At 38.8% G+C, this 23,802-nt stretch overlaps 1 protein-coding gene across 15 annotated transcripts in view; it reads left to right on the top strand.

The window, feature by feature from the left end:
- The window catches only part of MEIS2 (Meis homeobox 2), a 243,008-nt gene that overhangs the window by 98,703 nt on the left and 120,503 nt on the right, over nt 1–23,802 (top strand). The window lies entirely within an intron of this gene.

Below are 23,802 nucleotides of genomic sequence, written 5' to 3'. Positions count from 1 at the left end.
CTGTTCCCAGGCAATTAGTATCTGGAAAATTGGACACAAAGTTTCACCATCTTTCCTAGTAGCATTTGGCCACTAGCATGCCATGCTGCAGGGCCAGCGATTGCTCCTGCTTCCTACCCACCCATGCCAATATTCCTGTGTATTACTGTTATGCCTGAGCATAGGCACGGGATCACAACTATTGCAGCAGTACCAATAGCTCTTTCTATGGCAATACTGTGGTCTTTGTTTGCTTTGTTTGTGTACAAGATTGGCACCAGGACTCTTAACATCTCATCCTATGAACTTTTGTCCTGCAGCAGCAGCTCTTATGATTAGGCTTTAAGATTATGTGTCAAAATCTTTTTAGAGGCAATTTCAAGTTCTTCATATCTGAGAATAATGATTATAGAATATGCACAACATGTTCATAAATTATGGTATAGCATCAAGCATGAATTAGAAAATAATATGCAAATTGTATTATATGTGGGCAACTAAACATGTAAACTAGCCATGACCCTCCATTCACAATATATTTACTATGTGTACCTGGGCTATAGTCACATTTGTGCAATGCTTGAAAAGAATGCAAAAGTAACAACTTTTGTGATTTTCTGAGATTGCTTCAGATAGCAGTTGTCTTTGGGAAAATTGCAGGGGAAAATAAGGAAGGTAGTCTATTCATGTGCTTAGTCTATGCACTGCATTCTGAAAACACATTTTAAAAATTCCGTATTACATAAAAGGCAGAACATTATGTACTTTGCATATTTATTCTTGTAATATATGTCACCTTACACTTCTGTGGAGCTCCACTTAAAAATATCTTTATACATATTTTTAATCACTATCTTTAGTGTCTATATCACATAAGCTTCATTTTTTATATCTAATTGGCAAACTTTTCTTTTAGCAGTTAAAACTTTTAGAAATATTTAAAATCAATTTGACAGTATATTAGTATAAGTGGAAGTTTTTAGCTCGCTAACTATCTCACTCAACATTTCATAGTATTTAAAACATTGCCATCACATTTCTGTTATAAACATTAAGTAGATTTGTGTGAATAAAATTCATTTCCCCTAGAAAAAAAGAACTCAATTATTTGTTCTCATTCTCCCTCATTTTTCATGCACCTGGAGCAGGTAAAATATAATGAATTCATCATTCCATGCGGTTATTGAATTCGAGAAATTTTGGAAGTAGATTCTTTTTGTCCGATTCCAACCTGCAGCTGACTAGGATGCATATAGGAATCCTAGCACATTCCCTCAAGAGGCTCCACAGGGAATTTACCTTACTTTTGCCAAACATTATCACTCATGATTGGAGTAAAACCATGGGCCCTCCAGGCATTGGGCTAGCTCAGGGGTAATGGACCTTTTTGCTATGAAGGTCCAGTTAACCCATGGGAAAATTCAGTTGGGGCTACAGCTGATGGTTGGTGAAGACAGAGCCAATAGTGGGTGGAGTTTGCAGAGTATGGATGCACACACAAAACAGAAAAGGAAGCAATTCCTAGAAGGGCTATCCGGAGAGCAATACATGCATCACCGGGGGGGGGGGGGGTTGATGCTGAGGGCAACTTGAAATTAAACTGGGGGCTGCAGGTTCCCTCCCCAAGGGCTAGGAAGTCTTATTTGAACTATGGCATCTGTATGCAAAACACTTATAGCCAAAGTGAACAAGATGCAGGGGATTCATGGTTCATTTCCTGATTTATTTTTGTGTTTTTTTAAAAGGGAAATGCAGGTTGGGGAGTGCTACAAATATGATTTCAGTAGCAGTGCTGACAAAAGGGATGCTTAGATGCTTTCCTGTGGGCAGGTTTTTCAAAAATCACCCTTTAGCCTCTTTGCTTCTGGAATGAGGTGATAGGAGACCCCCAGAAATCTGGAAACTGTGTGTTACATGTAGTTTGGTACTTATACTTTTTTGCGAGGGGTAGGTGGGTGGGACAAGTAGCTTCACCAAGGCAGAGTGGCACCTTGGAAGCCCTGTGATTCATGGGTCCTGGTTCCTATGGGGAATGGGACCAGAGGGACTCCCCGGTTAAGAACAATATAGTCTAATGTACAGGAACCTCAGTTTCATTAGGTCCCTATTCTCACAGTCCTTTCCTGGGGCAAAAGAAACCCAGGTTTCCTCCAGGGTTCAGAGTTCTTCCCAAGGATTTCTAACTTGCCTTTCTTCAGGCTGGGGTCTTCTTCCTTAATATTAGCTATAGACTACAGGAATTCAGCCCAGTCCCAGTAAATTTTGCAGGATCTCCCCAGCTTGTGGGGTATATAGGACCCCAGTGGTCCACTTTCCCAGAGCTATAGTGCTTATGGGTCAATAGGTCTAATGGGCTTCTTGCTGGCCCCTTTTAAGGAGATCCCACTACTTGAATAGTAGTAGGAGAGTAGAGGGAGCTTCTTATCAGAATGCTCTGCACTTCCCAGTGGGCTAAAGAAGAAAGTTCAGTGGAGGCCAAGAGAGGTCACTTCCTTAGGTCTCTGCTCACTTCTTTTCTTCTCCAACATCCAAGTCCAAACTGCATTTAGGCCAGGGTGATCAAACATGTGGCCTGAAGGCCACATGGGACCCTTGAGGCATTTTTGGCAGCCACAACAACATTTGACGCCCTCCCCACCCTGCCCTTGCATTTCCTTCCCAAAGCCAGGTAAGTGAGGCTCTGGTTGGGTCCTAGAGCCCTCCCACCTCCTTCCCAAAGCTGGGAAAGCACTTACCAGGCTCTGGGAAGGAGGGGATGGACTCTAGGAATCTGTAGAGCCCTGCTTTGGGAAGGCAGTGAGGGCTGGGTGGGTGTGTCAAATTTTGGTCTCGATCTCCACCCCCCCAACCCCACCCCACCCTGTGACAAGGCAGTGTGCAGCCCATGGGTTCCATGTCAAAGTACTCTTGTGGCCTACTTGGTATGAAAAGTTGGGCTGTCTGAATCTTAACCTATTTAAGCTCAACAGCTCTTCCTTAGTCCCAAATGATAGCTGCTGTTCCCTGTTCCATACATCTCTTGGCTGGGCTAACTGTATTGTAGTCCCACTCCTTTAGAGGTGAACTGGGGCCTTCTTAAAAGAGCCATCATGAAGCCATTCTGCTTGAGGTGGTCCCCTGCAGATCTTCACAGTCTTATTCTATCCACCCCTGCTATAACTAGCCATTGCCTTCATCTATGCCTACATAACTTTCCCCTTTCTGTAGGCGGACTTCGTCCACACAACAGCCTGAGTTCATACTGATAAGAAGCTTGTTCTCTTTGCTATTCATGCTTTGCTTTAGTCTCTGGTCCTACAGACTTTCTCCTTGTTTGTCACTTGCAGTGATTCTGCTACCAGCATCTCTCCTTGTACCTGCATCTGTTTCCTAACCTTTCTTTAACTGAACTCAACTTGCATCTCCAACCAAAGGTTTCATATTGCTTCTTGTTCAGATTCTGTGACCTGACTATCTTGCTGCCCCTACAAAGATTCCAGTTTTGTTACTTCCCCAAGAGGTCCTAAACACAGAACAGGTCATGAGATGCCTCCAGATCATGATAGGTTAATGCACTGGCAAAACCAGGTGATTATTCCTGCTTAGGAAAGGGAAATTGCTGCAGAGAATGCTTATGGGCATGGATGTGAATGTAGGTAACTGTATTCTGAATCGTCCTAGAGCCATGAACAATATCACACCTGACACCATTATTCTCTGTTAGTAAGTGATTTAATGACATAAGAACATAAGAAGAGCCCTGCTGAAACAGGCCAAGGCCTATCAAGCCCAGCATCCTATTCTCTCAGTGGCCATCCTGATGCCCATGGGAAACCCACATGAGATTGGAATGCAACAGCATTCTCCCCACATGTGATTCCCAGAAAAGGGTATTCAGAGGCATTCTGCCTCTGATAGTAGAAGCTGAATATAGCCATCATTGCTGGTAGCCACTCTCCATGAAGTTGTCTACTCCTCTTTTAAAGCCAATCAAGTTGGATGCCATCACTACATCTTGTGGGCAATTGATTTTGAGCAGGACACTTCTGCTCCTCTCAATAGAATTAGGATGTGGCTTTAACTACTGAAGCACAAGCTCATGTCCAAGATGTAGCAGCTATAGTCAATTCATGGATTAGAATTCCTCCAATTTAATTCACCAAGCTTTTCCTACATTCAGTAGTAGTTTTGAACCTTTCTTTGCTTCTTCCAGCTTGTTGGCTTCTCTGATTCATGAGGGGGAAAGAACGGTTTCAAGAATGTAGTATAAAGCAGCCAAAGAACTGGTAAGGCACCCAGCCAGCTAGGTTAATCCGTCTAACTCAGGGAAGCAAGTTCAAAATTTTATTAAAAGAAATAGAAGAGGGTTTTGAAAGCCAGGAAATATCATTATCAGGGCTGGACTGTGGAATAATCACAGAATCAGCCAGGAATAACAGTGTCAGCTTTGGAAAATAGCAATTATGGATTCTCAAGGTTTCGTCTATCTCTTGATATGGCACATAGTCCAAATAGTGCCCGAGAGAGCTGCTTTTCCTGTTTTCAGCAATGAGTACCAACCTTAAGTATCACATGCAGTCTATGTAAATTTGTATATGAGGAGCAGGCGTATTCCCTGGTCAGCAACAACACCCCTGAGGAAAATGACATACCACCCAAACTTTTGTTTTTAAACAAAACCTAATTTGGTGACTACCTTTTTAATAGGCAAAATTTATTTCTGGTATTTCAGGGGAAATAGCAGGTGGTCAGAACATGAATATTATCAGTATAATCTTTTTAAAATCAGAATATTGTATGCTAATGTCTGTTCGGTAGTACAGGAGTGCACCTAGATAAATATTACTTTATGTAAGGAACAAACATGGACCACGACAATTTTCGTGTCATTAGACAGCATATTTACCTTTACACATTTGGTTAACAAATATTCCATTAAAAAAGGCTACCTGTATACACTTTTTATTGACTTAAAGGCAGATTTCACTTCCATAGATAGAGACAGGTTATGGGCAAAAATACAGCATGCCAATATTGACAAAAGGTTGTTATTTTACATTAGATCCCTGTACTCCTGTGAGAATGGCAAAAGTATACTGGGAGTTCAACAGGGGGTTTTATTTGCATGTCTTTTGATTTTAAATTTTATCTCATTGCTATTGTTTCGGAGCCTAGGGTTTTGCTTTCAGTTGCAATGAGAAATAGAATATAATCAGTACTGCTTTATGCAAATAATATGATTTGCTTTCTTATGAGCAGATACCATGTCTCAGACATAACTGCCTTAAGAAATTTTTGCAAAGGTGAATTACAAGAAGACTAAAGAGGTTGTCTTTTGTAGGAAACCTACTCTGCCCGTGTGGCATACTTCTGATTATAAGATTTACCAGATTCAAGCATATCCTTGTAGAGATTTTGTTCATAGCACATGGCAATTTTTTCCAGATTAAAAGTTGAACAACAGATTGAAACTCTTCCAATTTTTAAAATGTTTTGTGCCAAAATAGATTATTCCCATTCTGAAAATTTTGAAAGACACTCCAAATTATTTTTGTTATCAAAATTAAGGGAGGTTAATCATGGGACCCCATGTTTAGAAATTATATAAATGCCTGCTCCCAGGTGTATGTGTCACAAAAGGAAAAGAGTCGGGGGGGGGGAGAAGGGAGGTAAGCAAACTCAGGCACTATTCTGAGTCACAAAGTTCTTATTATCAGTTGGATTGAAAAAAAGTTCAAAGCAAGAAAAAGCTAAAAGTTGTTGGTCTCTTATCGGCTGGCCCTGCTTCCTATCTTTTCCTCTGCTGCAGTTTGATGGAATGGTTGCTCCCAGATGACAGGTGATGGGGAGAGAAGCCCAGTGGAGCTCTTTTCTGCAAAGCTGATGGAGTAACCCCATTTCCCTTCTCTCCCTCTGCTGATACAATGGTTGTGGCTAGGTGACAGTTGAGAGAGAGGAAATATTTGCATATTTGTTCAACTATACAATTGTACATAGCGAATCTAGCTTCAGTCATGCATGCCGTAGTTACATTGAGACTAGACTACAGTAATGGTGCATTAGGGTTGCATTTGGCCCCCTCATTTGCTCTATTTAAAAAGGCTTTAAAACTACCCCACTTTTGAAAGGTGTGTGTTTTATTGGCCATGTTGTTGCTTTGGAGCTATGTTTTATTGGCTGAAGTATGTTTTAATGTGTGTTGTTGTTGCTTGTTTGAATTCATATACTTTAATTATACTATCATTGTGTTTTTATGCTCATTTATTTATTTTTTGCTGCCTTGGGTGAACTTGGTTTCGAAAGACAGCTTATAAATGATTAAATAAATAAATAGATGGTATGGTGTTGCTTTGTTATGTTAAGACAAGAAACAAAACAACAAAATAAATTCTGGACTTAATTTAGTTAACTGACTAGTTAGTGTTCTAATCAACACCATCCTAAAGCTCAGAATAAGTAACAGCATTAAAATAAAAATTTCATTAAACTTATCAATAAAATATTCATTTAATGCTAAATATCAGAAATAAAGATGTCCCTTAACTGCAATTAAAAGGCAAACCAAACTGACAGTGCTTGCAGAAAATGTTCAGACTTTGACAGGATTCCAGGAGAAGATAATTTCACAGCTGTTTGAAACCTCAATTCACTCCTTCATGGTGCAAGCTTGATACGCATATGATACTGTGAAGACTGTCCACTTATCTTAAAGACTCTAGAATACGCTGGAGATGTTATGTGCAAGATCCATTAAAATCAAGTTGCATGGAGGCCATTGGCTGCTTTGTGCTACAGAAAGAAAACTCTGGTATTAGTTTTAGTCGATTGACTTCATTGATGTAAAACTTAGATTAGTTTAGTTGTGTATGTATTCTGGAAGAGAAGTATTACCTTTTATTTACCCAAGTGAGACAAAGTAATTTCAAGCCATATGGTCATAAAATTGACATTAAAATAATTAAAGAAACAAGATATCCTGTCCAGGATGTGAGAGAATAATTCTTTTTTCCTCATATTACTCTTAAATTGATCCACAGTATTACCAGATCAGCTACATACTTTTGTATGCATGTAGCTTATTTGACTGCCAGTAGATAGAAGCTATTAGAAATACTTCCATGTGTAGGAAACTATATATCTGATAAATATAAGCCTCTAAATATAACATATTGATAACAGATGTTAGCAGTTTGCCTGAGCACCTTGCTTAAATTATAAAAGGAGATGGGGAGTTAGGTCATAAAATCATTAAGGTTAACTTTATAATGATGGGTACTTTTAGGCAGAAGTCTCCAGGCGAAGGATATGATGAGGTGGGACTAGGCCAAGATATTTTGAGACAATATTATGCAAGGTGTTGCTACATGGATGAAACATCTGGAATGTTTTCTCCCATCTTTTCTTCCTTCCCCCCACTCCAAGAACACAGCTGCTCAATCAACATAACTCTGTTTTTGCATGCATCATTTGCTAAGGATTTTTCCCTAAATCGAAACATTAAAGACATGTTTTTAGGCTACAAACAGGAACAACCAAAACAATTTCTTCATAAGAACGGGAAAATAGAAAATGAAATGAATTAATTGAGGACTGTGGGCACAACCCAGCCTGTTTTATGGCCCACTGCTTTCAGCGGGAGAAAGTTAAGTTTACCCTCATTTAAATCAGTGGGAATTATAAGTGCTATGTCTTGTTTGCTCAGAAGTAAGTCCCATTGAGCTAAATGAGGCTTATTCCTTATCTAGGTATAAAGTAAGTGAAAAGTTTCCATAGAAATGATTGTTTAGAACTAGATCTTTGTTTTCATAATCTGCTTCTGTTGATCATTGTAACAAAAACTATTAAAATAGGAATAGTAGCTACTTTGATCAAACCTATTTAGATTTGGCAGAAAATCAAAAGCTCATTCAAGGAACTTCAGTGCAATGCTGTATATGACTACTCAGAAGTAAGTCCACTCAGTTTAGTTGGGTTTACTCCGTGGGAAGTGGGTCTAAGATTGCAACTATAATGTGCTATTAAATAAGCATGTGTTCTCATTTATTTATTTTGATTAAGTTTATTGCCAGTGTTGTATATCTTGTCCAGAGGAAACCTTTCCCTAGGATAACGTTTTAACTAGAAATGTTTTTAATAGTATAAAATGTTGCTATGTGTTCTAAAGTGAAAATCCATTTCAGATAGTGATAGCTGAAAGTCTGTGGTTTGGTCTTAAAAATAAAATAGAAAACCACCATTTCTATAGACTATTTGCGTCAGCTAGGACTAATTACCCAGTTGGTTTAGAATCAAACCAGAGATATATGAGAGTTTGAGAAGAGCTCATTTTGTCCACTGATACACTTTTATAAAATTTTGTATAAATTCTAGCTACAAGGAGATTTGATAAACCTTGGATGGGTTCTGCCAAACAGATGGTACAATATGTTTCTGTAACACTAGTTAAGCTGAGTGTTAATGTGTGCGTGCATTTATTATTAAGCATCTAAGAACACTTTATACAATAGAACCTCATGGTGAAATATTAGTAACTGTAGTCATCCTGTACCATCCAGAAATTAAGATGCATATAATCATTCAGATTCATGACAGCATATATGCATAGTATATATATTTAAATAATCTGTATTCTTGATAGTTACTGAGACATTATAGGTGTCAATTTAAAAATCCAAGAGAATGTTGTGGAATTTGCATGCACAAAACATACATTTGACATTAGGGATTAGCAACTGACACCCCCTAGGCCAAATCTGGCTATCTCAGGAGTACTATGTGACTCTCCAGTTGCCAATGCTCCTTTTTTTCAAGAGAGTGGTTTCTCTCCTTCCATCTTTTTTGACTGCCTAAAATGGGTGAAAGTGCTGTAGGTAGGGAAGAGACAAAAATAGAGCTGAATTCTTCTCCTGCTCTCTCATCTTCCCATCTTCACTTCTCCAGAAAATTCATCTGTTTCCTTTCTTATATTTAGTTTTGTTTGGCATAACAATATACTTGCCTACAAAATATTAATTAGGAAATTATTTATTTCCAAATACTGAGATCATACGGACAGTGGTCCAAATCAGAATCTTTTCAGAATCTTCAATCTTCATTTTTTTTATTATAAGGGAGTTTAGTTATTAGGTATTCTGAATTTCAGTTCAATGTGTCTTCATGACTTTTCTAATAACCTTCACTTCAAGCCAGAATTCACAGGTTTGTTATAATCACATGGCACATCACTGCATTCATATTGAATCAATTGATTTGCAGACTAAATCTAACTTGTAATGCTTGCTCTGGTTTTGTCTAGTTTATGTACTTTATCATAAATGAAAAGGTTGCCGTACACACAGGGAAGGGTTATGTAAGAATGGAGGGTGTTCAAACTTCTACTTCTAGGGCCAAAGTAAATGCGACTTTAAAGGTGCCATTAGTAAGTGTTGCTTTGGGTCACCTTTATCAATATTATTATTATTAGGTTCAAGGGGGCTATTTCCCTTAGGAATACAGTGCATGAAGAAGGGATATTTACTAACACTTTCCAGTCACAGTACTAGTGAAAATTACTGCTCTACGCATATGGCTATGAATCTTTAGAGAGAAGGCTCATTGCTGTGGTAGGGGATGAAAACCTTTCATCAGGACTTTGAGGAAGAAAAGATTTTACCTCCCTGATATTGCTGGTTTCTACATTTTTAGTATCATGTCTAATTTGGCCCTCCAAAGATGTTTTTGAACATTTATACTCACTGAAATTAAAACCCAGGGTCCATTTTATTTCTTTATATGTACTGTTGGGCCCGTCATTTAATGTTTTATTTTGGACAGAGACTCATTTAAATCATTAGGGAAATATCAAATACAATTATATTCCCTTTCTTGGACACATGAACAGAGCAGACACTACCAATCTATCATAAAGATATAGATATTATTGTCTGATAACAGTCTGAATCTAAATAAACAAGGGGTTATTAAGAAAGATTTCCAGTCCTTGCTTTGTTTACTTATGGAAGGTAAATTCTGCCCGAAAGAGATAAGAACCCACTGTTGTTTATTTGCTCATGAGTCCAGATAGAAAAACAGTGAACCAAGAACCCCTGATCTTCCTAGGGTTTGTTGACTCTATTTCAGTTTAGCTCAACCAGAGGTTGAACTGAGTTCAAGAGTTGTTATCCTATCTTAGAGAAACTCCTGTCTCAGTTCTACCCTTTTGTCCACCTTTGTGAACTTGCAGCTGGGCAGAGTTGCCATGGTACACACTGTTGTTCAGTGATACCAAAATTTCCTCTGTGTAGCATCTACCACACAAGGATCAAGAAAGGTTTATTGGTAAGCCACCAATGTCAGAACCTTGACAAGCAGTTCTGATTTACATCACTGTTGGATTAAACTCAGTAACTCAGTATATCTTACAGAAAAAACATTGTGTTTATGAGGCAGTGACTTCTAGATATATATGCACTTTATGATTATAGTTCTTTAGAAGGATTGACCCTGCTTGGCCTTCTTCCAATAAAAGTACTACAGACTTTCACCATGAAGGTTCCACAGTGCAACAGTATCTCTCGTTGCTATACTATTGAAAATGTTTAGAGCTCAGTAAAGAGTTTTTATAAAATACCAACCTTCTTTGTCCCTCCGTAGGCTGCTTGCTCAGCTAGTGATGTTTCACTAGTTCATATGGTCAAACCTTATCTAGAAATCTAGAAATGCATTTTAAATAAAAGACACATTCTACTCATGTAAAAACATGCTGATTCCCGGACCATCCATGGGCTGGATTGAGAATGTGATTGGGCCGCATCCGGCCCACAGGCCTTAGGCTGCCTACCCCTGTTCTAACTCCCCTTAAACTGCGAGGCTGCATTTTGCTCAAGCATATGATAAGGTCACATCAAGTTATATTGTCCTTGTGTAACAAGTTGACTGTAGTCTGTTGCACATGATATTCATGTGAACGGACCTTCACAGAAAGGAGCAGTGGAGCCAGGCTGCTGGCTCCAACATGATATTTCCAGGGAAATACAGTGCTCAAAGCTGATGCATTGTGTGTGGATGTCTGCATAAGGAAAACCTATCTCAAAGCATTCAGTTGGGGTTCCAGATTGTGTAGATGTCTACATATGTAGAGCTCTACTTGTACAGACTTTAACAATGCAGATGACCATGCACATTGCGTGTACATTGAGATTCAAGGGTTGAGCCACCAGAATGGCCTCAGTGATCCCTCTATGTATGGAGCCCTGAGGGGGACATTCTGACAGGCAATGCTACCTAGGCAGTTTTGTAAGAAGTAGACTCTTCCATCCCATGTTCTAAGTAAATGGTAAACTGATTCTTCTGACTTCCCACTCCCTGAGTTGATTTGGGAGGGTGGACCATATGGGAGAGAAAAGGTAGGGAAAGCTCCATTGTACTAGTGGACATGTTATTCTGGCTCCTGCTAGCCCAACTGTTTAGTTGAATCTGGGCCAAATATTTACCTGACATGTCTAGTATGGTTTTTCGTTTTGAGCCAATGTTGCACATAGAAGGCTTTAGATCTTTCAAAGAGAAGAAAAGAAAAAATATTTTTATTCAGCCCATGTATGCAAATTTTCATTTTCTTCCTTAACCTAAGATCAGTGTCCATGTCAGCTGGCATGGAATGCCAAGGTTGCTGTAACTTCAAATTAAACCTTCATTCTTTCATAAATTCTGTTTTCTTGATCCATACAAAGTTGTCATCTCCCAGTATCATTGGAGTGTCTTTAAACCTAATATGTGGTTCACAACCAAATCAAGTGATTTTATCTTTTCAATGGCTAATGATAATGGCTAGTTTATGAGGTAAAGTTTCCAGTTGTGACTTACTTGTCCTGTTGAACAAAGTATAAAAATACAAATGAATAAACCCTTTTTGGATTTACAGGAAGAAACAGTTTCAGACAATTTTTATGGAGGGAAGAGGTTTACCTCACAGTTTTATTTAGAATTACTGTTATTAAACATTTATTCAGTGGTAACAGAATGTTAGGTATTATACAGAACAAAAAAACCTCGTTAGAGAATTTAATTTTGTTAAGATGAGACACCAATAAAGGGAGATGATGAGGCCATGATAATGTAAAACAGTACAAACCCAGACAGACTGAAGGGTTGGATAAAAATCTCATAAAATAAATAAAAAGAGGGAGTCCCTGAAAGGTGGCATAAGGGCAGTCAAGGGCACTATTTAAATTTGGTTTTGAGGAGGGACTTATGGGAGGAAATAATGAAGATGGAGCTATAGCCTTATTAATGGTACTCATAGTAGACCCATTGAAAATAATGGATATGAATAACTTTAGCCCCATTAATCTCAGTGGGTCTGCTCTGACTATAAATTTCTTAGATACAACCCGAGGGTTGGTGAGTTGAAATGGGAACATCTTTTAGCCCTGGGAGACCTGGCAGGAGGCACAAAGGCTAGAGTTAAAGAAGGGTAAAAGGCATTCATTTGATCCTCAAACCAGAATAATTCTTCAGGGGCATGCATACTGGCACTATAGACACTATTCATATACATTGTTGACATGTCAAAGTATGTAGCTGATAACTTGGTTAAATCAGCTAGTTACTCCTACATAGAGTGCAAAAAATAGCTGCCTTACTGTGCATTAAAGAGTGTGTGTTCTATATATTGCACAAAGAGACCTATGGCCACCTCAGCGGATGATTGTTTTGCATTCCTCTGATGTGGACACCAAGGGCTGCTGAAAAGAATAGAGACACATGTCAACAAGGTCAAAGACTGGTCTCCATCAAAACTGTTTTAGTCACTGGGACTGATGACCTTTCGTACACTGTTTGTTTTAGTTAGAACAAGTGTCCAATTCTGTATGGTGTGAAGTGCATCCTGTGAGGCACTGCCTGTTCTCAGATTCCTCAGATGAGTAAGTAGCAACAGACACTCATCACATTGCAGGATCATGGCACATGGTACTTTAAACATATATCTTTCGGTTTCTAAAGTGTGGCTAGTGAAATATATATATTATGTGAACTTAAAATTAATCAGATCCCTAGCTATACAGCACATAGTAACTAAAAATCATTGTGCTTGTTTTTTGTAAATCAGAGAGCATTCTGAACACCTGTACTGAAAATATCTGCCTAAGATATATATGTTCCATTAGGGCATGATCCAGCCACATTTGAGCTGGGTTACATGCTTAATTTTCTCCCCCTGAAATCAATGAAATTTAGAAATTCTTACTTTTACCTGGATCTCACCATTCGTTGTTTGCTCTTTAGTTTGGGCTAAGTATAACAGCATATTTTTTAAAGATACCATTTCTAACAGCCACTTCAAATTCTTAGTTAAAAATGCATTTCTTACATAATAAGTCATTTGGTTTTAATGGAGCCCAAAGCAATGAATCATAGAGTTCGAAGGCATCCTGAGGGCTATCAACCCCCTGGAATATAGGAATCCGGCCCACAACCATCCCTGGTTAACAGCCAGACACGCTGACTCATTGTGCCACAGAGAAACAATGAAAGAATTTTTCAAAACCTGTAGTTTGAAATAATGAAAGTGGTAGATGGAGGCGCTGTAATTCTCCAGTGGTTTGACTTTACCCCTGATGGCGCACTCTTCCATTGTCTCTTGAGACAGACGGATGCCAACAACATCATGTATAGTTGTACAGGTAGCTTTGAGGGCATGAAGAGCTGAATAATTGTTATTATGTCTGAATCTGAAATAAAAAGTTGCAACCTTCTAACCAACCAAAGTAGAGTTAGTAAAAGATGGGTCTGGCTGCTTCAAACAAAGTGGGCTTTTTGGCTAGAAATACTCACTGCTAAGAAGTGACAATGAGAGGCTAAATGCCATTTAGAGTAGATATTTCATTTTTTTCTACATCACAAGGTATCAAGAAATATTTTAAATTGTTTTAGGGTCAAGGGTATTTCCCCACTTATTTACAGTGCAACAGCAATTAATATCATATGCTGTTATAATATATAATTTAGCTTTTAGAAAAGCTAAATTACACTTTCGCGATTTGTATGTGTGCATATAAAGCTAAAAGGGTGCACAAATGTACCCAGACACCCATAAAGAACCATGAATATTTAATTAAGTAATCTATAAGTGTGAACAGCAAATAACCCATCAGCTAATTTCCTGAAATTTCAGTGTTGATTTTCTTTACAACCCCATCTCAGCATGGACAAGAGAGATATTAGTTGCATCATTGTAAAGCAATGAGATTTCTGTAAGTTGTGATCTGCTGGCATGTAATAACTCGATCTGCTTCATGCAGACAAAATATATTAAAAGTATGGACGAGTGAAGTTTGTGCCCCAGGGAGAAGGCAAGATAATGCATTGAAATTGTTCAGAGGTAGTTAGATGCCTAATGGTCTAATATGTGAGCTATGTGAGGTCTAGGGTCTGGTTCTCATAAATTCTGGCTAGACTGATCCTGTAATTTCAAGCAAAGGATAAAAGCGTTAGCCAGAATCATCAGTGTTCAAGGTCCATGATGTTGGATATTACTCATGTAGAGGTTCAGGAAAAATAGTAAAAGGAAAACTCTGGAACACATGGGAGCTTGTGAGCACACATATACACATGCACTCAAACATTCATATATAAATACATTTAGAAATAGAGAGCTGAATTGTCTGTCTTCATGTTTGTGTGTGGGTAGCCATCCATCTTAAGTATAATATGAGAGAGAACATTCAAAACCTTTAAAAATATCACATATGACTTTATTACATATTGAATATTTATTTGTCTACACTACTCATATGGCAAATTTGTTTACACAGATAAACAGCATGTGATGGTACCAATAGCAGAAACACACACAGCTGTGTCAAAATCATCATCATCATCAATAAATAATAAAAAATACTCTAGTTACATGATATAGCTGGCAAGTTGACATATTTTGTGACAAATAAGTATGCATCATTTTGCCACTATTGCTTTACACTGTATATAATTTTTTTGTAATAGCTTGTGTTATTGCTGTGTTGTTGTTGTTGTTGTTGCTGTTATTGACTCACCCTTCACCCTAAGGTCCCAGGGTAGGTTACAACAATTAAAACCAATTGTTCAGGATATCTTGGAACATAGGGAAGCTAAGGGAAGACAAAGGGGTGCCGAAGCAAGGGTGCAAAAATACATCTCGAAGTAATTGTGTAGGAGTGGAGATTCTGATAGGCTTGATCCCATTGTTAAGCATAAGCAGTATGTCCAAGCCCCAGTAGTTGCTATGTAAATGACATGGGAGAGGCAGGCAAGGAAGAGGCAGTGAAGAGCAAAGACTGGACACCTATGTTATGGAGTGATGAGAACCAAGGCAAGATTTGCCTTCTGAGTACTTGAGGTGGGTTAGTTACAAAGCTTGAAGGCAGATTTATGGAGCTGGGGAATGGGCATAGTGAAGGCTTTGACCTCTGTGATGAGTTGCTTCCTGCCAATCTCTACGCTGGACTTCCTCTCTTTCCTGCCGAATCTCATTCTGCCTATCACACCCTTAACTGACTGTCTCTAGCCCTTCACAATCCACTCTTTCTCCCCAACCTCTTGCAGTAACAATTTTTACAAATATCATTGTGGAAGCTGTACAGTTAAACCTGGCTAATACTCCCTGAGAATATATTGCTCTGCAATTTGTTGTCAAAATGAAAGACAACTAGTACTCCTTTGCATTCTTAATCCTTCCCTACCTCTGCTTTAGCCCCCTAAAAGAATAAACCAGAGACCTGTCTGTTTAACACTGTATTAGAATATTGTTTTTCCCCTGAACCATTTCTGAATTTGTATCCCATAGCAGGGCTAAGTACCCTTCTTCTCCAAGCCTAGCTCAGTTCACCAGCTTATACCTCCTACTACAAGGGGGAAAGGCAGTTTCCCTCTTTCTATTCAAGTTTCATTTCAAATATATGCTTGTCCACGATAAGCTCTTCCCGAAATTCTCCAGTACTCCAATACTCCAATTCTCCAAATTCCCTTGGATAAAGCAGCATAGTATTACATCCTGTGAAGGCTTTTAAATGTGGACAGCAGGTCTGTCACATTTACTACTTTAAGTCAAATAACTGTTAGGGTTCCCACAGACAACCCTGGCCATTATGACTGCACAAAAAATATAAGTACCACAAGAGTTCCTGTGGCTTTTGCAGGACCCTGGACCTCATGGCAGTTACAGCTTCCTATCAGAGAACCATTGCCTGAAGCCTACCAGAGCTGGACCGCATGAGGAGGAAGTGGTGACTGGACAGCTATGTGGAGAAAGCTTATCGTATCTCCTCAGAGCTAACATAAATTTAGTCTAAGACTATAATTCATCCTGGACATCTGGTGGTGCTCATACCTTAAAGGTTTTTGTAGGCAGCCTTAATCAAAAGGAAGCATCGATTGTGTTAAATGCATTGATAGTAGCAACTCAAGTAGTGTGTTCCAGGGATCTGCTGGAAGGTTAAAGTGGTGTAAAGTTTCTGAGATGGGCTTTTGAGAGAGTCAGGAGCATTTATTTTATAGATTGGACATGACGGGACAATGATTTGTATGAGATGCAATATGTTTTAGCTTCCATTAATTATTTTTAATCATGGACCATTACCTACTTACAGGTAGATTCTACCCTTTTAGGGGAAATGTGGAAGGAAGCACCGTGCAGAGATTCTGATATGGCTGTCATCTTACCAAATACTTTGTACATGTGTATGTTTTTATGTGTAAAGGAATAATCTAAGATATTTTAAAAACAAACATTTGAGCGTATATTGCAGTGATATGAATCTGTTCTCTTCTTGCTACACTTGTTTTTTGCACAGCCTAGCCTTTTATTAAGCATTGATACATATGTTTCCAATTATTTTGAAGGTTGCCAATCCCCCCTTGCAACCTGTAATTACAGGGCAATAACACTCACACATGAATCTGACTGACTCATTTTGATGATTGTTAGATATTTAGAAAGAACAGAACTCATCTGGTAATTTTAAATAATCAAGCTGTCCAATGTTGCCTCTACTTTGGGTCATCTAATTTTGGAGATCCTTAGATCAATTATATATTTACACATGTAAAGGGCATTAATACCTGTGGATTATGTAGCTAGAAGCTGTTTCATAAAACAAAACAAAAAATTGGTTTCAGGCAACCACTGATTAGAAATTTAATAGTCCTAAGATTTATCTGCAACTTATTAGTAACAAGTTTATTATGCATTTTCTCACTGTACATTTCTGCAATAAAGAACTTTAATTTTAAGTAATTTATCTTAATTTCTTAAACTTTGAATACATTCATTCTGGCCACCACTCCAAGAAAGATCTGTAAAATAGATATAATTCTAAATACATTGTAGACAGTTGGTTTGCTTTGACAGATATTTGCCTAGATATGGTCTTCTCTGCGTCTTAGGATCTCCAGATTATTATTTTTTAGCCAATAGGATAATGAAATCGATTAGACAAATCAGCATTCTGTTTACTCGAAAGGACAAGACAGGCTGGCCACAGGGATAGCAGGGCCTGTGAATATTCACTAACCAAAACACAGCTGGCAGGTCTAATTTTAGGTCTTCTAGCCTTGATCATAGCCCTTTAATGTATTGAATGGAAAAAAGTGTTCAGGCAAGCTGCAGGAAACATCACAGAAGTTCAGTTCCAAACTCTACTTTAAATATGTCTTGACACTGCAATATTTTCCTATATCTTTCGCTTAATTTTTGTGTGTGTGATTTTTAGTGCCTGTGAAAGTTGCCAGATTGATAGCCCTAGAGACGGAAAGCTTAGCTCATGAGCAGCGCCAATGACCATTTCCTACAATGTCCTGCCAGCCTGAGCCCTCAGTCATAGAGACCCCCCTTATGGCTGCAAGCATAGTTAAGTCCCACTGCCCATTCAGAGCCTCACTGTGAATGATTTATTTTTATTTGCCATTGCATTTCATGGAAAGAGAATGGAGTCCCTCAGGCTTTGGCCTCTCTTTGTTATCATTTTGTATTACTACTGTATTTTTAAAACTGATAGGAAAAGAGTGGTAGCTTCTTATGTTAAGATTTGATAGAGTTATTGTACAAATTAGCATGCTCCGTTCATTGATTCAACACTAGTCCTAATAATCAATATATTGGTTCCTCCTTACAGTCTTTTAAAGAAAACTTTGTTCAAAATGTGTTGGGGACTTAAGAATGGGTTTGTACTCACTGCAACTGTTAACTAAAAAAAATCTAAGGTTTTGATCTCTGTAATATTTTAGTGTTTGAAACTATTGAAACAGTGTTGGGTCTGTATTGGTCAGGCAGTTATAATTCCAGAATGCCTTAAAACCTTGCTAACACTCAGTGACATTAATGAATAAGCATACTTATTCAAATGCAGGCCTATTTTTTCTTAATTCCTGTTATCCTTCTCTCTCTAATAATTAGGACAATAAGTGCTTCACAGTAAGGTTTGAAACAAATATTTCTGAATACTCAAATTGGGGAGAGAGGGCTTCTTTAGCTACTCTTTCTGGAAGACTACTGGGGGCCCATGACTTAACTACAACTAGGGGGTCAGGGGGCAGGACTTGTAAAATACAGGGGCTCCATGTCTTTTCAAGAACTGGTAGTATTACCATTGAACTTCACCTGAAACAAAAATTGAGTATCAGTTTGGAGTTTTTCACAAAGACCTTACTGAGTTTTGCCTAGAGCAAAACATAAATGTGAATCACCCCCCATAGCAGGAATTACAAAGCTAGCAAAATTTCCCACTGAGGTTTCCCACATCCCTGTTTCCACGAGTCCCAGTAAATGTTTTTACACACTTCTACAATGCTTTAAATGTAGTGGCTTTGAAACCTCCATATTATCATAACCACAATTTATTCACCAACCTATGCAACTTCATAGCAATTGACACTAAGATCTCTGAGTTCAGCTGACTGAAGTGAGGCCTTCCTAGTTATTGGCTCAGTTGCTGAGGTGCTGTGAAGTGTTTATTAACAATCCAACTGCTCAAGTGTTGTGTTGCTTTTTTCTAAAAATCGTTGTGTTTGCACATAAGTCCTACAGACAGATGTGCCTGTATGTATTGGTGGGAGTAGGTTCAGCTAAAAAGAGAGCAGGCAGCATTATTAAGATGTTGGCCAACTTTTAGGAGTATGTGTGAGGTTACGTATGAGAGGGGTAGCTAAAGGATGTGTGAGAGGATATGTTGAATGACTGTACATGGGGGACAGTGTCAAAGAGTGAAGGGGAATTGAGTTAGAAAAAATATTATTTACGAAACCATGCTGCAAATGTATGTACAATTCTGCTTGTAATTTATTTGGAACTTATAATGTGTGCAGTGCTTTGAAATCTTTCTGCTAGGCTAAAGGTGAAGCAGGAGTTAGGGAATGCTCTGATCAGAGCATTCCTTAAGATTTTAAAGGAGCTTACTATTTTTATTTAACAAAATTTATATACTGCTTGATTGCAGTAAAACTTCTAAGTGGTTTACAGTAAGTATTAAAATTATAAATGAAAACATTTAAAGGTAATTGAAATTAAAAGAAATTAAAATACTGGATAATACAGGTCTGGATAAGCTTGCCTAAACAAACATGTTTTAAGTAGGTGCTGAAAAGAGTACAGCAAAGGCACCTGCCTGATGTCAACAGGCAGGAAGTTCCAAAGTGTATGTTCTGCCACACTAAAAGTTCAATTTCTTATAACCGTGGAACAAGTATTATACATGTAACAGTGCCAGTTTCACAAATAAAAGCTGTCAAGTGTGCACATATGGGGTGAGATAGTCCCACATTGAACTGGGCCGAGAGGTGTTTCATGCTCACTCCTTTCAGCAACTATGCTACAGTATTCGGCACTGACTCCAGTTTCCAAGTCAAGTGCAAGGGAAGCCTTACATAGCATGCATTGCAGTAATCCAGTCTTGAATTATTGTTGTCAAGCTGTCCTTGTCCAGTAACAGTCATAAGGCACACAGCTGGTAAAAGGCACTTCTAGCCACTGAGGCTACCTGAACCTCAAGTGACAAAACTGGATCTGGAAGCACCTCCAGACTGAGTAATTGCTCCTTCAAGGGGAATGCAGTTGTCGATTCAGGGAAGACAATTGACCAATTCTTGGACACAGGGACTACTCACCCACAGTGCCTCCATCTTGCCAGGTTTCAAGCTCAGCTTATTTTCCCTCATCCATCTCACCATTGCATCCAGGCATTGGTCCAGGGCCTGCTTGATCTCTCTTGATTTAGATGTTACAGAGAAATAGTTTTGTAGCATTGGCACACTGATGGCACTTTGCCCCCACACCCCTACTGACCGTTCCCAGCCACTTCATATAGATATTAAATAGCACTGAGAATAAAGTAGTGCTCTGTGGCATCCCACAGAATAACTGTCAGGAGGCTAAAAAGCCCTCTCCCAATGTTACCTCTTTCAAGGCAGCAGGGACCACCCCCTCACACAGTGACCACACTCTGAACTCAACCAGTCAACCCCCTTTGTTAGATTTAATAAACCAAGAGAATTGGAGTCTGTGGTCAGGCATATAGCCACTAGCACCTTGCCCACTCAGCTGACTTTGTAAGCTGAAATTGATCCCACAACACATCACTGACTCTAGCATTGGGTACTTCATCTGCAGCTGCAACAACTTTAGAGTCAAGGTCATTCTGAAGTTGAGTGACTTTATTCTTAAAATGTGTAGCCAGTTGATCACAGTGAGTCCTCAATTCTTCCAGAGGCCCTTCCTCCACAGTGGGAATCAGTTACCTCCAAATAACTGGTCCAAAATAACTCCTCTAGCCAGTTACTAGAGGATGTAATGCAAGCTATAAATGATTCTTCTTTGTGGCTTGCACCAGCCTAAAATAAGCTCAACAACTTAAGGTTGTCCATAAAAAAGTAAGAGTTCCTGCACCTCTTTTTCTAGAAAAAAAGCACTAGTTAAAGTCATTAAATATCTTCTGATTCCTTTGCTTGTAATCCACCAAGTAGCTTCTTTGCAAAGCAAATAATGATTGTTGTTTTTGTGTCATGCAGCTGATTGTAGCCAACTTGCGGGAAAGCGGCAAAAATGAATCCTGAAGTTCTGTGGCTAGTTTCTTAGCCTAGAAGCATAGGCCCTCAAATGGTTTAGGTCCTGTTTTAGTCCCAGGATTTTACATTGAGAGTGGGCAGAAGGGGAGTGTAGGTTTAAATCATTCCTCTTCCACCCCTGATCCCCTTGTGGGGTGAGATTGAAATAAAATAACTGTGAATGTCAACCAATCAAATGCAGCTCCTCCCTGCTTATACTCCCTGTTCCTTCCACAGTTATAGGAGTGGGGCACTCCTCTCGTGGGTAAAGGAATCCTGTGGACAAAATAGCACCTAGGTGGATATGAGGAAACAGTGAGAGTACATAAAGTTGCTGATTTGCTGAATGGACTCACAAGCGAGAAAGCCACAGTTTTCTCGCTTTGCCAGTTTTCCAAAGTCTGTCTTATCAGAGCTGGCCCAAGGTGTTTTGCTGTATTAGGCAATTTATAATTGTGTCCTCTCTCATATACTCTGTCCACAGCAGTGAAACAACAGTACCTTAGTAGCACAATCCTATGTTTGTCTACTTCTAAGTTCAGTGGGGCTTACACCCAGCTAAATATATATAGAATTGCAGCCTACCTGTGCAATCCTTACTTAGAAATAAGGCAACTTCCTCTTCCCATTCCCTCCATCCTTTAATTGGATTCATGAAGTTACAAGCTGCTAAAGCTGCTTATGTGCACTTCTTCCTAAAGTGCAGACAACAGTTCTCCACCCAATACATTTGCAGGGCTGAGTCATGTACCTGGCACCTCATGTAGTTATCATATTTGTCTCTGTTGTTGGGCTAGCCCTATGTCTGGTTCAAAAAAGGGGTAATAGGTAAATACTGGAATGTAGCGTTGACTAGCTTTCTATCCATCTTGTATAGCTGGGGCTGCTTGGGTATCCCAGTTACACAAGGGGCTGTCTCACCTAACTTTGGCTCTTTCTGCTTCTCTTTTCCCTGACTGCCATCCCTTCTAATTTTCCCTTATTGAAATCTAAGTATAGTGCCATATATGAAATACATTGTCTATGACCTTTCTTAAGGTGGAAGCAATGTGTGTACAGGAGGATGGACATGGATCTGTCTTCTCTGTTTTTAAGTGAATGTGGAAGATTATTAATGTAAGCATTCCATATGTATTTTGCAGCAGCGTCTGGGTTACAGTGATTACTTGGAAGTAATTCTTCTAGATTTCAGTTGCATACACACAATGAAGTGTAATGAGATCTGCTATATGGTGTAGGAATTTTGCTTTGAATATATTCACCTGAGAGTGGGAAAATAAGGACCAGATATTCTCAGCATTACAAATCTGTAACAACATGGTTGAGGCCAATGGATTTAAGCCATATTTATGAAAATGGGTTTTGGGATCCAGCCGAACTTCCAAGTCTGATCTTGGCTGAAATATGTTTGTGGTTAATATATTACAGCAGAAATTGTTGGTGAGGAGTGTTCTTTCATGTAAGGAATACTTCTGAGATCATGCCAAAGTTAGTGAGACTTTGGCAGGAGTATACTAGCAGCAAATCATCCAGTCACACAACATAAAGCTGCTTGGGGCAGTTTCAGTGTGTGTGCCCAATGTTCTAAAAATATTTCCAAGCTTTTCATTCTAGAGTCAATGTTATTTGCTCTTTCTGGGTTCTTCCAAATCTTGTTCTCTTCGCCTTTTTCTTTACCAGATATTTTCTAATTGCATGATTCTGGATTAAGCTGACTAAAATGCTCTTATGGAGTGAAGACTCATAAGTAGATGTATAGTAGTTTCATTTAGAAAAGACGAGATGAGCCATATTCCATCACTTTTCTTACCCCAGTTACAAAAAGATCTAGCTTAGCAGAATGTATAGTCCCCTATGTATTTTCATTGAAAGCAATGGTGCGTATTTCTTAGGCTGTTAAAGAACTGTTAATTTTTTACCCCTTACTAGAATTCTTACCTTTACTTTCTTCTCCTTTTTACATAAACTATGCATATACTGTTTCCCTTGGGAAAGACTTAAAAGCATTCTGTTTTATGATGGCAAAGTTCTTATTGCTTTGGAGATGCATAAAGGAAAGTCTGCTATTGCCAGAACAAGCAACTAAACACACACACACACACACCTTTTAGGGGCCCTAGTTCTTCATACTACAAGTAGCAAACAGCATCCTCACATATATTACCAGACCTACCGCTAGTACTGGTATGTTTTGTTGAGCAATTGGTATTATAAAGTGTATAACAAGTTGCTGGATATTATTTTCTAGGTCTTAAATTATCTGGGCCCATCAATCTACCTTTGTTGACATATGTGTCAAATAACAGAAAACACTGCTGTCCAACCCACACTGCTTCTGCAAGCTACTGGGACAGAGCATGGGCACACACAACTTGAATGCAATAAAACAAACATTGAAATTGCATGACTTTTTCATAGGTTCCTCCACCATCAAATCACAGATCAGGACTGTCTCCATTGATTAAACTGTAAAAAGCACAGATATGGTGCTTTCAAGAGGCGCTGTGGTACAAATATATAATCTGAAGCACAGTTCCCTTACGGATCCTCATAATTTTTACAAGGGATCCTCTCAAAACCATAATCAGATCATAGATCACATTTGTGTAAGCAAATGTGTCCCATGATTTGCTGGCGTTCTCATCCAATGTAAAAATAATGAGGATCCATTCCTTAAATCGGTGGATTTGTGGTGCTGGAAAACACTGGATTTGGAATTTTTACTTTATAGTCTACCACCGTAAGCTTTCATTTGCTGGTGGGTTTTATAGATGCCCATATAAAATCATGCAA

The sequence above is a fragment of the Podarcis raffonei genome, chromosome 1 (genome assembly GCF_027172205.1).
Source record: "Podarcis raffonei isolate rPodRaf1 chromosome 1, rPodRaf1.pri, whole genome shotgun sequence".
NCBI classification, from domain to species: domain Eukaryota; kingdom Metazoa; phylum Chordata; class Lepidosauria; order Squamata; family Lacertidae; genus Podarcis; species Podarcis raffonei.
Note: the sequence above shows the minus strand (reverse complement) of the source record. Positions and strands in the feature narration are given on the sequence as shown.